At 38.7% G+C, this 19,007-nt stretch overlaps 1 long non-coding RNA gene across 1 annotated transcript; it reads right to left on the minus strand.

The window, feature by feature from the left end:
* Window positions 1-374: 374 nt before the first annotated feature.
* On the minus strand, window positions 375-18,096 carry LOC116793480. Its single transcript, XR_004359502.1, has 4 exons — window positions 17,929-18,096; window positions 6,493-6,538; window positions 3,603-3,674; window positions 375-502 (listed from the first exon to the last, which is right to left on the minus strand). It is a non-coding gene; the product is annotated as an uncharacterized LOC116793480 (long non-coding RNA).
* Between the last annotated feature and the right edge of the window lie 911 nt (window positions 18,097-19,007).

The raw sequence follows: 19,007 nt of genomic DNA on the forward strand, positions 1-19,007 counted from the left end.
GTCCTCAGCAAAACACTGAGACAAAAAAATAGCTTTCCTGATGCCAACTTTATTATGAAAATTGTTTTCTAGAAATAACCACATGAAATGCAAACCTAATGCCTTATCTTCCAGACTTGATGATGCTTAGGCTGTCTTCTTTTGGGGCCTACCCTTCAGGAACTTCACCTGCACTTACCTACATCCAGCTCCATTCTTCCATTTGTTGGTAATGATGCAGCTAGACCTTTAGACAACAGCATGACCCCTTCAATGCAGCCAGATACTAGAGACAAACACTGTCTAGCTTTTAAAACTACCTTTCCATAGGGCACATATTTTTCACTGCAACTGTTTTCTCAAAACCAAAATAAAATACATTTTTCTATCTACGATTTCTTCATATTTCATGTAATTTATTAGAATAGAACATGGGTACAACATCTTGTGCAATTTAGTCCAAAACTTGCTAAATAGCAGGGTGAAAAAGGCATCTTTCTCTAGAATCCAAGGAGGAGGAGCCCTGAAAAAAAGACACCTTAATAGATGCTTTGTTAAGATGATGTCATCAATATTTGCAAGTTTGATATCTTCTGGACACACACAGGCATGCAAGAAGACAGTGTTCTGGCTTTAGAGTCTTTGGAATTTGGAGTAAAGGCTTTAAATATAATTAATGTAATTAAATTACACCACTAAAATGATACTATTAACTTTGCAATGCTTTTTACTAAATTTACACAATGATCCTGAAGTAATTGAGACCCACCTCATCCCTTTGCTATACTGTTTGCTGTTAAGCAACAACACAGACAGCAAATCAGTATTTTTTTAACCTAAATGTTTAGACAGCAGGTGATAAAATTCAGCTTTTCAAGTGCTGTAAAAATTCAAATTCATCTTCATGAAATTCAGATCTACACATTCCAGGACAGAGAAAAAATGCTGTTAATTGAAACTCACAACAATTCAGCTTCATCTGACAAAAACATTTTGTCTCGTTTTGCATTTCCATGCAGCATCATTCACCAGAGAGCCATGCTGTAGGACCCTGCCATGGGACTCAAAACTGAAACAAATTCTCACACTGGCATAAAGGTGTATTTCGTACATACTAGCAAGATAATGCTTTGCACTGATTCCTTTTTGAGCAGACCGTAGCTCTAAAGCATTATTCATAAACCCATGCATAATGGGAAAAGCAATCTACTTGATGATGTGATAGGTAAGTAAATGCAGAGATAGAGTGCGAGAAAGTATGTCTTTCTTGGTGATACCAAAAAAAAAAAAAAAAAAAAGGAAATATTTCAGCTTATTTGCCCTTGAAAGACAAGTGATTTTAACTGTGCATGTTCCTCTATAGTGTATATTCTCCTATAGAGAAGCACAGTTTGAATAGCTTATGTTTTCAGGGCTACTCTAACATTCATTTTGCCTAGATTTCTGTGAATAATCCCAAATGCTGGACAGGCACAACTAAAAAGAGTAAGATGCTAGCAAGAGAAAAAGGGAAATGGGTAAAAGATGATGCTTGCATTCCTTGGATAAAGTTTGATTTTTTACTTTCACCTTTCAGTACCACGTTCACATACCATGGCTGACTAAGAAGTTTCAAGGCAGAATACCTGGGACAGCCCCAAGATGAAAAGAGGCTGAGGAAATTGATTTTCCATGCTTAATTCCTATCAAGTCTAATGAACAGAAATGATCTACTAGCCTTTTAGAAATGAGAAATGGGGAAATAACAAAACATTGCCAATGTCTGCTGAGCAGGGTTCATTTTCAACTAGTATGAATATCTGTCATTTAAACATACAAGAAGCTGCCAAGCTGACAATGCTTTTCAATTATAAGAAAAGCCATGTCTGAAGTTTCTCTTCTCCTGAAGGGTGACATCTGCTCTGTAACTTAAAGCATCTGCACCGTCTCTTTTGCAATGTAAGATATCCATTGTGTCAGTTAGAACAAGGCAGGCAGATGCTCCTTACACCTCCTGTTAACTTGTGCAACAGTCATGTTGCCAGAGTTAATTAAGACTCACTCTTTGCACACTTGACTTGTGCAGACACACACCATCTTCTCTTCTTTGTTTCTTGGTGGCTTCCTTTCAAATATTATGGGTCATTATTATTAAACACAGTTTATCACTGTTCTCATTTGAAATATGCAGTTTATAACAGACACTATAACCACTGCAACAGATAATATCTCTCTCTCTCTTTCGGGATAGGTCATCCCTTCTCTTGCAAAATGAGAAGCTGGCTTTGTCTCTCCATGGAGATATGCACTAAGATACCCAGTAGAGGACCTTGTCTGAGTTCTGAGACAGAGCTACTGAATGCAGTTTCCACCATCACACAAACTTCAAAAATTTCATGGACAAAATCTGTCCTCTCTGCCTAGCCTAGATTCCCAAGAGAGTCCAAAGACCCCCTTTCTATTACAACTGGGCTCCACAGTCCTAGTAATATTTTGCCCCTTTTAGGTAGGGCTTCAAAGAAAATATAATACTGGGCTACTTCATACCTTCATGATTTCTTTCTCTCAGGTAGTGGCATAGCATTCATACTCTTCCATCTGTCTGATTGTCTCCTCCTCTACATACCCAGAGTCCTATGATCAGCAGTAAGTGAAGGAGAGAGACACAGAAATAACTAAATTGCTCTTCTACATAATGGAGGAGCACATGTGTTTTTCTTCATAAATTGTGAAAGAGTCCTCACATTTGCTCACTGCTTGCATGCTGCCCTCATTAGCACATGACTGACATGAAACTCTCAGTACTTGCCACACTGGTACACAAGAAGTGGGGAAAAAAGGCTAATGGGGGTGTTTTACTGATTTGGCAACAGAAATTGCAAAGGAGTAAGCTCATATGGAAACCAAATTGTAGCCACTTTACCTGCTTAATTTGTAATTTCAGTTCATTTCTCATTAGTAATTTTATGAAACCCTAACGAACAGGAAAATACAGAATGAGGTATTTTTCACTCCTTTTCCAGGAGAGAGGTAGGTCTCTGAATTATTCTCCTCATTAAGTAAAAACCCTTCCATTTGTTTGGCATGACAGTGACACAGGATCTCTCAACAGCTATTTCAAAGGCTGTTGCAAACTACAGAGCTTCCTGTGTGAGAAATGAGTCTATACCTCCACATTCTTGAGAGTTATGCGGATAAATCTCCATTCAATGAGGTGAGAGTGTGCCTCATTCAGCATCAAGTTAATAGCCAACATTTTCCAAATTCACCATAGCAACAATTATATAATGGCAAAGGAGTGAGAACAGCCTGCTAAAGCAGACTGTTGGGATGGTAGATAAAGCAAACAACACCTCACACTTTACCTTTGTTGCATACAAAGCTTTAGTAGTGGTCAGTGCAAAATCAGCAAGGTAAAAGACAAGAAGATGTGGTGTTCGATGGTGTTCTCTACCCACCTATGAGAAATACACAGCACGTTCTTGCAACTCTCATGAGCCCTACAGCTGCTCTCCAGGTGAAACATTGAGCATTTCAACATCCCAACTGGAAATAATACTGCAGTCTGAGATCAATGAATTGTGGAGTCACCCATATTATTAAGATGTAAAATAGGGAATCAAGAAAAAAAAATATTTTATTACCTCCAAAATTCCAAAACTGTTCAGAAACCTATGTAACACATCTCATAGTAAACTGTTGCTATAAGGTAGAATCTGTGAAGATAATAAACCAAAAAATTATATTGCCTTACAAATGAAAACAAAGCTAAGGAAAAATTGATTTCATAATAACATGCAGTATGGCAGTACAGAGTGTGAGCTGGCCAACATCTAGCCCTCTATGCTATATCTCAGAAGATGGTATGCTTCGTTACATTCAGCTGCATGCTCCATTTTGCACAGTGTACATCTGTCTCTGAGGTTTTGTTCTCTCACATGGACATAATTATGGAACCCTGTTTACATCACTTCGACAAAATGAATATAAAATCTGGAAGAAATTCCAGGACGCAAGCCCATACACTTAAATGGTACCAGGCTACCACGTTAACTACTTAGCCCTCAGAATATTCTCTCTGTTTTACCCCCAACCACCCTCCTACACCCAAGAAAAATTATAAAATTGTATCCTTTCAGAACAACTAAGACCAGTGAAAGAAGATAACATTAAGTAAAAATAAGAGTGATAAAGCTGTGACATAAACTAATACATAATGTCAACTCACTGAATAGATCAAGTAATTTCCTTTACAGCGGTATGAGAACCCTTACCATGTTCAACAAACTGGGAAAACAGGCAACAATATGAAGACCAAAACAAATCTCTAAAAATTAAAGGCAGGGCGTGGAAGAGGGTGGGTAGAAGAAATGCAGAGTTGTAGAGCAAACTAAGTACAACTGTAATCAGGTCTAAGCAGGTAAGTGAAATACCTTAATAACATGTGAAACAGTTAGAAGCGGAAAAACTTGAGATTTTTGCTTCTTGGTAAATATTTTATATAGTACTTATATCACTTCACATTCAATTTACACCGAATTCCACCGACCTAGCATGCAATCAAGACAGCACAATAGCTACTTTATGGGCTGTGATAACAAAGTCGATATTAGCTGCTTACACTTGTTCACCTGTAACTATTCAATAGAACATCATGTCTTGAATCGTATGTGGCTTTAAATACTTTTTAAAATTTGTGAGTATGCACACTAAGCTAGCACCAAACATGCACTTATTCTATTGACAGAAATAAAAGATGTCCTTGAGTATTCTTAACAAAAGAAGTATGAAGGATTCATTATAAAAATAATTCCTAGTTACCCTCTCAGTCACAGAAACTAGATGAAAAATTCAGAACTCAAACTGAAGCAGGATAGTTTTTTGGTTTTTTAAAGGTATCTATGCCTTTTACATCTCATGAATAATTACAAATGTAATTACAATTTTCACCTTTTGTGTTTTCAACTCAAGTATGAGCAATATGTGATGATGGGTTAAATTCAGTGTTTGGGCTTTTTTTTTTACTTCATCTCTAAATTTATATGGTTCCTCTTTGTATTATTCAGAGACAGTACAACGGTGGACAGAAGATTAGAAATTATGCGCTTCATAAATATCTGACACATTTTGTGTGGTTCTGTTTAAACTATCTTAATCTCATAGAAGCTGGTGGTACATGCATCCTATTGTCAATATGACTATATTAACAACAGGTAAATTTGGCTTTTTTAGAGAGAACTAAAAATCTCTACAATAGTAATACATACAAATCTTATCCTTCTTGCAACACTTGTGAAATTTCATCATACTCATCTCAAAAAGTACCCTAAGACTTTCAGGAAAAGGGGGGAAAAAACCTCACATGCACTCGGAGGAGCAGAGCTGATTTAATAGCTTGCTTTTTCCAGCCTGAGCCTTTCTAAGCACTCCTTTGAACTGATGCCCTTTCAGATTCAAATAGTATGACTAATAATTGCCATATATGTCTCAGAATCTGCTATACCCATTAAGCTATAGTTAGTTTTTCCTCCGCCTCTTACTACATCAAACACAACAGTCACCTTTTTTTAGTGATCTCTCACTTTACAGACATACCTATTTGCCTTATCTTTCACCCCTTATGTAGCCTTTAACTGACTTACAGCAAGAAACCCAGTAGTGTGGCGGTTACTGCACAGAATGATGTTTGCTCCTCTGTTCATTTAAGCCTACCGAGTCTTGTATTAGAAAGATAATTAAGAATCTCACCCTTTTTGTTTATTCAAGCCCTTGAAAATCCCATCTTCCTTTGACTTAAATCTGGTAAACCTTTGATGTTAGTTGTTAACCTGCTTGTATTTATCAACAACTCAAAATTCATATTACTGTAGAGAAGTAGCAAGCCTCTGCTTAGTCTGTGCACGTGCTGGTGGGGAGGGAGACAATGGTGGAAAGGGAAGCTTGATTGAACCAATTTCCATTAACAAATCCTTTACACTTGAAGGGTTTTGTCTTACCACAGGATATTTGAGCAAGTTACTGCCTAAGAAGTGTGTTGTAAACCTGGAGGTGTTTATAGACCAGGAAATATTTACTTGCTAGGAGAGGCACAGATAAAAAGATACAGTTTCAAGGAAAATGCAGATGCTGCTTACTTTAGAATTCTCTGTTTCTTAAGGTTTTTATATTTATAGACATTCCCTTGGTGAGGTCATTTTTAAGTACCTTTTTTTCCCACAGGTGTTTTTACAAGTCACAGGGGCACCCCAATAACATGGTACACCCTTGTCCTGTTTAGTCTGGCTGATTTCAACGTCCTCACGCCAAAAGCAGTAGCTCATTTCCTCTGCTGTACCAGTGGTTTGGGGTCTAAGTCTCCTACAGGACACACATGTGACCTCAGCAGTGGTTCCCCCCCAAAAAATCCACAGCCATTCACTGCAGCCTGCAGGGTTCTCCTTCTGGTAAGACAGTGCAAGGATTTCTCTGTGGGTTGACACCTGGACCACCAAGTATTTCAGATAAATTAAAATAATATGGTGTCTTTGACATTACCTGCAGTGTGCCCCACATTTCACATGAAGCTGGCATGGGCAAACTTCTAGAACAAAAAAGGAAAAAAAGAATGCTTTTCAGAATGCTCAGTGGTGTTCCACAAATCAGTTCAAAATGCTGGTGCCAGACATCCACAAAGTTTGTACTGATGACCTGGCTATTTATAGTCAGAGGAAAAGCAGCAGCACATTTCCTCTGCTTTCCACTCCAGCACTTACACCCGTTAAGGCCTCATTTAGGACCTTATCCAGACTACAGCCATTGATCCCTTGCTGTCAAATCACCTGGGGCAAAGTGCAAGTACAGAGCAGGAAGCAACTGTGGAGCTCAACTTTGCTTAAATTGCCTGGTACCTTGTTGGCATTCAGAGTTCACATTGCTGCAACCAAGGTGGGCCACCAAGAATAAAAGCCACCAAGGTTGTATAGTGGGCAAGATTAATATGGCTTGTGGCTCCTTCCTTTGACATTTACCAAATCTTTTTACTCTTAGTAGAATAAAGTTACCCCTGAGAGGAAACCAAAGTCAATTCACACTTGCCCCACATAAAGTCAGCAGCCTGTGAAAAGTTTCACAGATACGACAACAGGTCCAAATAATAGGACCCAAAAATCCCTGTAAAGTATGAACAAAGGGTATCTCTGCTGGACCCAAGGGAACCACATGTGTAAATATATGTTTATTATTATTTAGTTTACTTTCACAAAAGTCAAGAAAGGTGCATTGGGTGAAAAGGAAATGCTAATTGCAGCGCTCTCAAAAAGTCCTTCTCAAGGTTCCAAAAAAAGGAGCTAGATTCTCTTCTCAGGTTCAAAGCACTCTCGCTGTGCTGGACTGACAGAGCAGCACAGTTTGAAGTTGAAAAGAGGGATAGCGTGGCTGCTGCTCTTTGAAGAGTGGAATAAGAAAGAGTAGCATTTAAGAAGCTTGGAAAGGACTTTTAGAAAAACACACCTTTTTCTGGGGAAAAAAATATGTATATTTTAAAATGGCAGAAGTTTAATGAAAAGTGAGGAAAACCTCATTTTATGAAACTTTGTTTTGGCGATCCATTTTCTATGAATAGCACCTTTTTCTCCCTCATTATTTCTCCCATCCAGGAAAGAGGTTCTGTGGCAGGACTGATAAAAGAGTCAAACACCTGTATTGATGGATTTGTTTTTAAGCATTGTACATACTTGGCAATGATAAATTATCACTTTACACATACATGCATATATAGGATGTGTATATGTGATTGTAGAAATGTATATATGCACTTACACCATATAGATATAAACACCCTACAAATCCAACTTAAGAGACATAAATACATACATGTAAGTGGAACAAATTCAGACCCTGGCAGTAGTGCATGTATTTAACCTCACTTATGCAAATAAACCCACCAATTTAATCCTGGACAGCAGCAAACAGCCATAATTTCTTTTCAGTGGTCAAAGCTTTACCTTAGATTTACGTGTAAAATTTTCTTCCTAGTCAAAACAGCACAAGAGAAATCTGGTCCCATGTATTCCCTTTTACCCCTGAAAAGGGGGAACATCTCCCACAGTGACAAACATAAAGTGAAATTGCCTCTGAGATTTTAGATATCTGTCAACCAAAAAAAAAAATAGTAATTGTTTAGTGTTGATTACCACAGCCATTAAATATTATTGCTGAACCAAACACTATTTTTTTTTGTCAAGTATTTTTTGAACATTAAGGACATTACTGAGGATGGTCAGTATCATGTCAGACCAAAAATCCAGCCAGCCCAGTGCCTTGTCTCTCACAGCAGTAAAAAAAACCAACCAACCAAACAAAAAAAACTCACAACACACAGCAAACTCCAAACCCGTAAACAACAACAAAAAAATAACAGTAGAGCAGACGCATATTTATTTTGTTTTATTCTTTGCCATGATACCATTTGTTTTAGAGTCCCTTCCATTCATGAGTCCCAAGAATACAGCCTGTATTGTCCTCATCTGATATTACTTTACACTATTTTATACAAATGCAAATCTACAGAGACCAGAAAAGGCTGTACAGAGTTTAATAAGCAGTTCTTAAAAGGGTGGGAGCTAAAATTATCTCTGGACAAGAATTGCTGCTTTAGAGTAGGACCATCCCTTCTGCCAAGCAGCAAGAAACAGATGGGGGCTGAGGACTTCAGATGCCTTCCCCTGTGACAGGGCCTGCACCCAAAAGGGAGCAGTTGCAAAGCAACACAGACCATAAGAAAAAAAAAGCCCAAGATAAGGGAGCATACATATGATCCCTCCTCTTTGCACTTTTGGTTATCAGCCACTAGAACTGAGCCAGGATGGAAGGAAAAGTACCCCGCTGCTGATTTTGACCTAAAGCTGATTACTCTTCCCTACAGGTTAGAATAAGATTAGGAAGCAGATCCAAGTTCCCCAGTTTTGTCTCTTTTGTATTCCCAGGAGCATGTGATTAGACAAATACCCCTTAATCAGGGTCAGATTTACTGCTAGACCCCATACCAATATACAGAGAGGGGAGGAAAACATGAGACAGAGGAGCTAAGAGTTCTGGATCTCCCTCTCCCCTGCCGTGTATTTTTGGTTTGTGCCCTGCCACTCCATACCCAAAAACTGCTGCTTGCTAGGGCTATTCCCCTCCCTGGCTATTTTTACACTTCTGAGTCCAATCTTGTATTAATCACTCAAGGTACTTCTCAGCCCCCACAGTCAAAACATATAAGCTGACATATTCTGAAAACACACTGTCATTGTTTTACCAGATATGACTCCCACACTGAAGTTGCCAGAGTAGATGAGATCAACAGTCAACACATACTTCTATCCCAACTCAGCGAGTAAACAGGTCTTGATTCCAAAGAAAGGATAAAAGGCCTTCACTGGACAGTTAGGCAGAGCTATCCCCCACTGTGGGCCAATTTCTGGCCCATTTCAGGCAGTCACTGTTTGGCTTATGCCCTTGGAACATACATACTAACCTCCCTTACAAATTTTTATCCCAACTAGCAAAACTACCAGTAATTTTATTTGTAACATGCAAAGCTGAATCCTCTATACTAAATTCACTGTCTCAGCTGTAAAGCCCTTCAGACTTTTTTTGGTGCAGAGAAAATACTTCCTTTTTGATATGAATGGGACAGCACTGTCCCATTCATACCTAAGCACACACTGCTTGGAAAGACAATGTCAAATCTAGTAACAATACATTTTACACTGTCATTTAAAACATCAAATTTGCTTAAGAAAATTTCCCTTCTTATTATATGCACTACACCACTGTATAACTTTCTGGTCAACTAGCCTCTCTATTTGAAAAAAAAGAGAAAAAACAGAATACAGGAAAATCCCAAGTGGTTTCACATGGGATCCACTCAAGAAACAGAGGGGATCACACAGATAATCTAAGAGTTCTGAGTAGATATCTTCCATATTTAATAAGGTATGACGAGAACAATGTGCCATAATAGGACCGTTGCATTTGGATCGCACGAAACTGGGTAAGAGTATCACTGTGTCTCTCTTATTTTTTTCAAGTTATGTTATTTTCAGTATATGCAGTTGTGATACTCACTCTACTACTGAATTTATTAGCAGATAATATCCCATGTAAACTCATTAGCATTATTTATGTTCAGAACTTCAAGAAGTACTAGCAATGACAGACAATAGATTTGATCTTCAGGGTGATTATTAGGTTCCTCAATAAAAGTAACATAATGTGCACAGTCAAAAAGAGAAGTTTGCAGTTAAAGCACTTTTCCATCCTTCCCCATAAAAAGCACTGAAAATAATGGAAATTCATAGACTTACATAGAAATAGTTTGGACTTCAAAAAGTCATCTAGTTCATATCTCCTCTCAAGGTAAGATGAATATACATAATTTAAGTCATTTAATCTACCCCTCCATTCCTGCAGTGTTGTCTTTTATTATAGCTGCATTTTATGTATGTGTTATGCCTTACATAGACTAAGTCACTAGATAACTACAGTTTATCATACATCTCTATTAAAACTAATCATTTTGAGAGTGAGAACATCTGTTCACCCAATTGTCCTTCTAGTAGAAACTTCTTTTTAAACCTAATATAATTGTTCACATTCCTGGTCTTTATCTTGCCAACATACAGTTTACAGAACTTAAATGTCTCAGCACAGTTGATGCAAATTTACACAGCAGCTTTATGTGCATTTCTTCAACTCTTGTATGTTGCTCTTTACTTATATCCCGGCCTTTGGAAATGACAGGTCAGTCTAGTAGCTCTCACCAAGCAACAGCACTGGGGTGCTGATAAATGGAAATAAATTGTTCAAGAACAAAGCTCAAAGAAAACTATAGATAGGGTTTATATATATATATATATATGTGTGTGTGTGTGCACGTGTGTGTATAATTAAAAAAAAACCAAACAAACAGACTATACTTGCAAAACCTATGTTCTGCATCTACTGCATTCCTTTCCAGTTCTGCAGTTCCAGCCAAACAACAGATCAGGTTAGGTCATTTCTCACAGAAGCATGATTCATTCCTCCTAGGAGCCATAAGGTCAAACCCCATAAAATGTAAATCCCGTTTCAGGTTTCTCTTGAGACTGCTTTTGTTCCATTCAGGTATGTGTTCTGCCTCATCACAACTGAAATCAGTTGTATTAAAACTAAACAAAGACATTCCTGAGGAATCCAAGTGAAGTGTGACTAAATTCTTGTCTCCTGTACTTCTCAAGCACTGTTAAAAATGAGACTTCTTTAGCTATTCTAGGGACAAAAAAATCTTGTCCCAACATGGGGTGTTAGATCCCATATTGGTTTTAACAGACTCCTTATAAAGTTTCTCTTTTGTACTTCCCAGCATGCAGTTTGGTTTAGTAGAATTCATTGTAGTGGTTATTTGCCCTAAGGACAACCAAAAGTCCTGATGACATGACTAAGAGCCTATTTGAAGGAATGGGTTTGAACCATGGGGCATTTTGGATTGAAAAGAAAAAGAAAATGGCAAAAGCTTTGAATCAAGAATTTAAATGATCAACATCCAAACTAGAATTGCACCAATGCCCCTCAGGGATGAACCTTAATATATATAAGGATCCTCAGCCCTGCTACTGACATTATATTACACTGAGTAGTTCCTTTCCTCAACCCAAGAAAGCCCCAGCACAACGTACATGAAATATAACACTGATTAGGGACCAGGAACATCATCACAAATTCCAGAGATTATCCTCTGCAGATCAGACATTTAGATGGCTGGGGGAAAACACTTTATCAACCACTAGAAAACATATGCAGCTTTGATTCCACTGTTTCATATTGGACTTTTGTTTCTTTTGGCATGTGTTTGCAGTATCAAATGCCACAATACTGATGAACACTCAAAGACCATATGATATCACTAAAAAAGTGCAAACTCAACAAATCCCAAGATGTCTAGCAATGGAGTTCAGACTCTATGTCCTTGTAAACCCATATCCCCTGGTTTCTTGGTTCAATAGAATGTCGATTGAGAAAAATACATGTCACTGGAATTTGAAAGCCTGCTGTGGAGTTCCTCCCATCCCGCCATCACTTTCTACATGTTGATGCTGAAATGTAGTAAACAGGCATTCATAGAGATCATATTCATCTTTAAAAGTGAGCAACTGCTGGCTTTGTAAAGCCATGCTGACATTTTGCCACCTTGCTCTGCTGCCAATAAAAGTTGGTAATTTAACGAAGTGGAGATCTAACAAATGTGCAAACCTTGGTGGATTATCAGCATCAAGGTTTGCATTACAGTGTGTGAAAAAAGGATTAAAGAAGTACTTTTTAGTTATAATAAACCCTGAGCATTGGATTAAAGCGCAATGGAGCTGGCAAGAAGGATACAGTATCTATAGAATTTAATGGTAACCTAGCTCTATCAGGCCCTACGGCTTTAATTTCAATACAGCATTTTCTTCTTAATCCCTTGTTTGCCAGCAGTAATGCTGTTGGATTACAGTGACCACCAGGCTGTGGCTATTTACATAAAAATTAGGCAAATGTCTTTAATAAGGACAAAATTACATAGCTGTTGGATATTAAAAAGGTTTTATAACTTTGAACCTTGGTGCTTCTGTGATTTTCTGCTAAGTTTAAAAGATCAGGAGAACTCTTCCCTTTCCCTCACAGAAACCAGCAAAAACTTCCAGCCATTATCTGCCACAAGAACTTCACATTGAAAGCTGAGGGGCTCAGTAAGCATGTCTGCACCAAGCTAACATTTTGTTGGTCAGAAAACAGAGAGCAGATTCTCAACTGATTTAAATTGCCAGCCCTACCCTAACTTCAAAGTACTAATTTTGGTTTATATTCTCTGTGCCACAGGAATAACTGACAGGCAGGGATAGGCTGAAATAGCAAAAAAACGATCCATATCCACTAAATATTTTTCTCTGCTTGATTTTAGCATTCCTGCCCTGAATATCTATCCACTCACTCAAAGTGATTTCCCCTGTTCCTTCACAATTTTCTGAAGCAAGAGATTGAAAAAACTTCACCTGGCACCATGGGGCTGAGAGACTAAATACAGTCCTCAACAGTAGCAACCCAGATTCAAGAAATGAGGAGCTTGTACTGGAGATGTAAGTGAAGGTAGCCCCATTACAGATGGGTAGCCCCAGCGTATCTGTTCTTCACCAGGAGCTGGAAGCTAGGGAAGCACATGAACTTGCAAGAGTGGGGAAAGGAGGCTAGGAAAGATAGAAGGGTAGCTGTAGCCACTTATATAATCAGAAGGCATACAGAGGAAGAAGTATCTATTAGGATCACTAAGAAATAACATTTATGCTTTAAGGTTTTGTTTTATATCACCTGGGCAACAAAGAGAAAGGATGCTCAGTTTAGCCAGCTTTAACTCACCCACAGCATGAGCTTGTCAGGTTGCTGTGGAAGCAACAGGCAAATGAAGAGCTCAGGACAACAGGGTGCACATCACTACTGCCAGCCAAGGAAAGCAGAGAAAGATATCATGGTATGGTATCCTTTCCTGCTCCTCTGCAACTTTCTTTAACTTCTGCTAGTGGGAGGCAGGTGGTGACCCAGCCTGTGGTTTTGGAAGGAGGAATGGATGGATTTGTAGAAACACACTTCACTGCTCTTCTGTACAGAGGGTGCATGGGACCAGATTAATGCAGAAAGTTGTGTCATGGAGTATGAGGGTTTTTTGTCCACATGCCTGTGCAGAGGAGTAAAACATGAAGGGGAGGGGTTTGAGTATGTGGTTACGCAGAGCACCCAGCTATTCTCACAGGAGGTAACACTCTCAGGGTTCACCAGCAATCCAATGAGGGGAAAAAGTATGTTATATAAATTGAAATAGCTTTGGTAGGAGAGTAAGAGCAGCCATATGGGAACATAATAAGGAGAGCACTTTATGAAATGTATGTCCATTCAGCAGATGACAGAACTAAAATGACATCTTCCACAGCATTTGAGAGAGAAGCCTTCCTCCCTGATCTCCACCTCACCCAACAGCCACCATTTGGTAGATTGTTCTTACATTGACCAGCTTATTTGACAAATACAACCAAAGCATATCCCTTAAAAAGAGACTTAATTTATATTAGGGTTCTTTCTTTAATATGGGTGCTACATAGAAAGCCCCATTTTCTTTTCCTTAAAAATCAACTTTAAGTTAAATAGTATTTTTAAAATATAATACGTGGTTCCTGTCTTGCATTTTCCCATTCATCACATTTGACTGATTAGAAGGCCTAATGCATTTATTGAAAATGAACAAACAAAAAAACACTGGAACCAAGACATCAATAATTCTAACTTTGTTTCTTACTAAACATGGGCTTGTATGTTGGTTATATTGAATAGTTGTGGTTTATTTGAAGCAGGCCATTTGCTTTACTGCAAATTATCTGATTATTCCAGCAACTTAAGAAAACGATTTTCTAAGTAAAGCTTATTTCCATTCTTTCATTATGGAAAATAGATAATAAAAACATTACTGAAGAGTTCTGTCCTAGCTTTTTTTCTAATTTGCTTCATTTTTCTTGTAGCTGCTATCTCTGGCCCTTACTGCACTATGAATATAGGGAGGAATAAAAGTGATTATTTTATTTTTTTCTCTCCCCCCCAAAAAATGCCTCTAATAAGATGACTATTCCCTTGTGCCTGAGAATGTAACTTCTTTCCTCCAGGACCTGTTATGAGTAGGAATTCTTTGTATTCTCCTTAAGAGGTAGGATAGTTTTTCTGCTGAAAAGACATGGTTTGCTTCCTCGCTTCAAGCCTGGCTAGTTATTATTGCTAGTGGGCAGTAAAACTAAGACTGTTTCTCTATAATTCACCTCAGTCCTCCAACACCTCTACTCTGGACCATTGTGAAAGTCAGAAAAAAAGAAAACAAAGGGTTTTCATGAAAAAAAGATATCCATAAATCCTATGGAGCACAACCTATAATACTCCATTACATATCCTCAACATATCCTGTTATAACCATCTTCACCTGTCCTGTTAAAGACAAAACATTTGTAGCTCTAAAAGTGTGATTTAGAAAAGGGAATGGCTAAAGGAGAAATGACATGCAAAAAATATATTTTGATAAATTGGACAGAAATTTAACTTTATAGTCTTTTTCATTTCTGTGTGTCACCCTATCCTGCTCCTTACTGCACTGATTATGCTACAGCTTAAGAAAGTAGCTGCTTAATACTTCATGCTAATTTCATACTGACTTTACCCCCATCAGCCTTTAGCCGATGTAGACTTTACCAGGACACATTTTAATTACATTCTCTCTAAGGAAAAGACAGTTATTTTTCAGTTGTACAGATGGAGATTTTCATAATCAGAAGAAATTCCTTAGACACATTTCCTCAAAACTGCCCTTTACTAACCTCAAAAAAAACAAAGAAACAAACCTCTGTCCTTCCTTAAGCACTCCTTATCCTTCCCAGTCTGACATCAGGGTGCTCCATAGATCCTCTCCACCAGAGTTGGCTCAGTTCCCCAGGGCTGATTCCAAGAGAGTGTGTGGCTGTGCAAGCTCAGAAACAGCTTAAGGAAGCAGTCTTGCACTATGTACCCTTTCTTAATTTGTGCATACTTATTATCTTAATCAATATCTTGGTAATTAAAATCCTGCATGATCAATTTTCTGGCCTTCCTACAGGCCTCTCTAATTTTAAAAAACATTTCCCAGTCCCCTATCTCTACATTGCTGTTGGCTGTTCCAAGAATCACCAAGCTCTCTCCTCTGCTTTCAAATTCTACAGAGACTGTCCTTGGCCATGTCAGCTAATATATTTTCTAAGACTTTTCATTACAAATTTAATAATATCATCCACCGATATTGTCAAGCCTCTGCTTGATTCTGCTTACTCTTCACTAAATGCAGTATTAAGCCCCCACTCATTTTCTTTACCCAGTTTTACCTCTGTTATTACACTAATAATACAACCATTATCTCTGAAGTGATTCTACCTACAGTCAATAGTCTTAAGCTCAAACCCTACTTCCTACAAAGCCTATAGGGCAACACCATTTTAAGAACACAAGATAGGCAAATAGTCCTTACTCTTGAGGACACATTCATACCTTAATATAGTGTCACAACCACAGTGATCAATACAGAGTAATTCATTTTAATTCTAAAGGCTCTACATCTAATAATCAGAAACCATGAAATGTGTCTAAAAAGTAAAGTGGAGAACCACACACAAAATGACTTCAAGTTTCTAGCTGGAGAACGTGAGCAGCCCAAAGAGGACAAGCAGTACTCGTGGGCAAAACACAGGTTTTGGCTTTACTTGAAAGAGTAAACATTTCTGTCCCTTGAAGTGAATAGAGACTTTGTCCCTTCTATCCCCTATTCCTCCATTCCTTCCTCCCTAAAGAGAATAAGATGAGGTCATATGTACTGGGCAGTCCCCACCACACCACCCAGCTCTTATAAAGACTGCAGCTCTTTAATAATCCAAGTATTTGAACCAAGTACTGATATAAGGGTAAAATCTTAACTTTATCCTATTACAGCAACTATAAAAGCAGAAAGATTCCAAGATTTAGATTTCTATTTTCCTAAACTGGATGGGTTTGTTAGTTTTTGCTTCTGTTTCTTCGGGGGTTTGGGAGGGGGTTGAGGTGGTGGGGTTTTGGGGTGTTGGGGGGCTGGTTTTTTTTAATTTGAGAGCTGTACAGGGCAAAGAAACATTTCACAGTATGTTTTTGTACAGGACCTCATGCAATAGCTTTCTCTAGGTGCCAAAGAAATATAACATTAATAAGCAAACTATAATTTCAGGCTTTTGCTTCTGAATTTATCACAACTGCAGCAACCGATACCATTCAACACCAGTAAACAAAAATGTATATTTCCCTTTTTCTCATTTTTTAAGCAAAGAGTCTGAACTTCCTTTCAAATATCTCTGTTGGGTTTTTTTTAATTATATTATTGACATCAATATGCAACGTTGCAGAAGAACTCTTCCTACTTACCCTGATAGACCAGAAGTTACATTTGCAGGATGCCCTTGTTCAGAGCTTCTGATCCTGATCTGATTGAAGTCAAATGACAAAACTCTCTCTGAATCCAGTGATCCGGGACCAAGTCTTAACCATTCTCCCAAATATTCAGGCAGTACTTCCCCTCCCCCACCAGAGCTCTTGCACTTGGGAAGTTAGAGTCTCTGCTGGTGAAAATTAACCAGCTCAGTTGTATGGACAGATGTGGACCAATTCACACTATCTGAAGATTGAGACTGAAGGTACTGTCATCCCTCTTTAAAAAACACAAACAAAAAACAAACAAACAAACAAAAACAAACAAACGAAAACCCCCCACTAAAATAAAAGAAAGAGAAAGAAAAGATCATTCACTCCTTAATTAAGTGACCACATTGCTAATCAGATTTTCCCATGAAGATGGTTCAATTCCCCTCTGCACACTATAGGGGAAAAGCTAGCAGCCGTAGTATGGGTTGTTGAGATTTTTCAAATGTCTCTCAGAGAATTAGAGCTGCAAGATGATTTCTGCAGATTAATTCAATAGGCCAACAATTTTCAGCACTGTTTGTATGTTAGCTAGGTCTGCATTAAGAAATATGAAGTGGCCACAGGGCCTACATCTGTTTCCCTAAATAACCAGCAAAGCACAACTGTCATAAATTTTTGATTAAAACCACAGACCACTGTATTATTTTCACCCATGGATGTTCCTTATGAATACAGTTGAGAAGTCCTTTCACCACCAACACGTAGATTTAAGACACCTGTGCTGAGCACTGCACAAGCAGACTAACACACAAAACATCACATTTCCCAACCAGTGCATAACACACATTTCACTAATTGATTAATGCACCTTCCCCTGATTTTCATTTCCCCTCATTGTAATAAAGAACAAGATTATGCAGTAAAGCTTCCTTCCCTTATGAAAATTTCCTACTGGCACTTGTATCCTCTCCTGTCTTCTACTCATACCAGCTCTTTGGACACTCTTCAACCTCTAAGCTCAAACAGCAGCTCAGGCACTTCTTGCTTGAACCTGAACACACCCCACAAATGAAACTCTTGGCTGATCTTCCTGTCCACCATACCTACTTAGGTTTCAGCTGTCACCGTAGCCAAGCAAATCACAGAATTGTTGGAATTAGATGACCTTCAAGGTTCCTTCCAACCCAAACATTGTATGGTTCTATGATGTCAGAGGCAGGGTCACCTTTCACTTAGCCAGGTTGCTCAAAGCTCCATCCCACCTGGCTTTGAACATCTCCAGGGATGGGGTACCCACCACTTCTCTGAACAACCTGTCCCAGTGTCTCGCTGCCCTCAAAGCACAGAATTTCTTCCTAATGTCTAACCTAAACCTACTTTTTTTCAGTTTAAACCATTCCCACTTGTCCTATCACTATATACTCTTGTAAAAAGTCCCTCTCCAGCTTTTTTTATGGCCCTCCTCTGGACTTGCTCCAACAGGTCCATGTTCTTTGTACGTTGGGGGCCCTGGAATTGGATGTAGTACTCCAGGTGGGGTTCCACAAGAGTAGAGTAGAGGGGTAGAATCCCCTCCCTCTACCTGCTGGCCATGCTTCTTTTGACTGGCTTTCTGATATGGCACATTGGTGGGTCATGTCAAGTTTTTCCTCCAATACCCTCAAGTACTACTTCTCAGTTCCCAGAATAACAGCCTGTGTAATTGATGCTGGATCACCCGCAGAGCTGGCTTCCACTCTTGTTGCACAGGGTCCCTTTTCCCACACACCTGGTATGATACATGGCAGCATTGAGTGCTGGGGTCAGCTAGCAGAGCAGAAATTTAACCCAGCAACTATGAGCAGCCATAGACAGCCTTCTGTCTATTTACCTTCTAGTAGCATTTTGTGAAGTACAAGTGCTAAGCAGCACCCTCATTCCTGAATTCAGCTGTAAGAGGTGAACAGTAGACTAAGGGAAGTAACTGATCCTTTGTAAACTCCATTCTTTCCAATTCACCATTGCTGGCTCATCTCCATAGTTCACTGTGGGGTTAAGGTAGCACTTAGAAGCAAGTTACACATTTT

The sequence above is a fragment of the Chiroxiphia lanceolata genome, chromosome 1, assembly GCF_009829145.1.
Source record: "Chiroxiphia lanceolata isolate bChiLan1 chromosome 1, bChiLan1.pri, whole genome shotgun sequence".
Classification (NCBI taxonomy): Eukaryota; Metazoa; Chordata; class Aves; order Passeriformes; family Pipridae; genus Chiroxiphia; species Chiroxiphia lanceolata.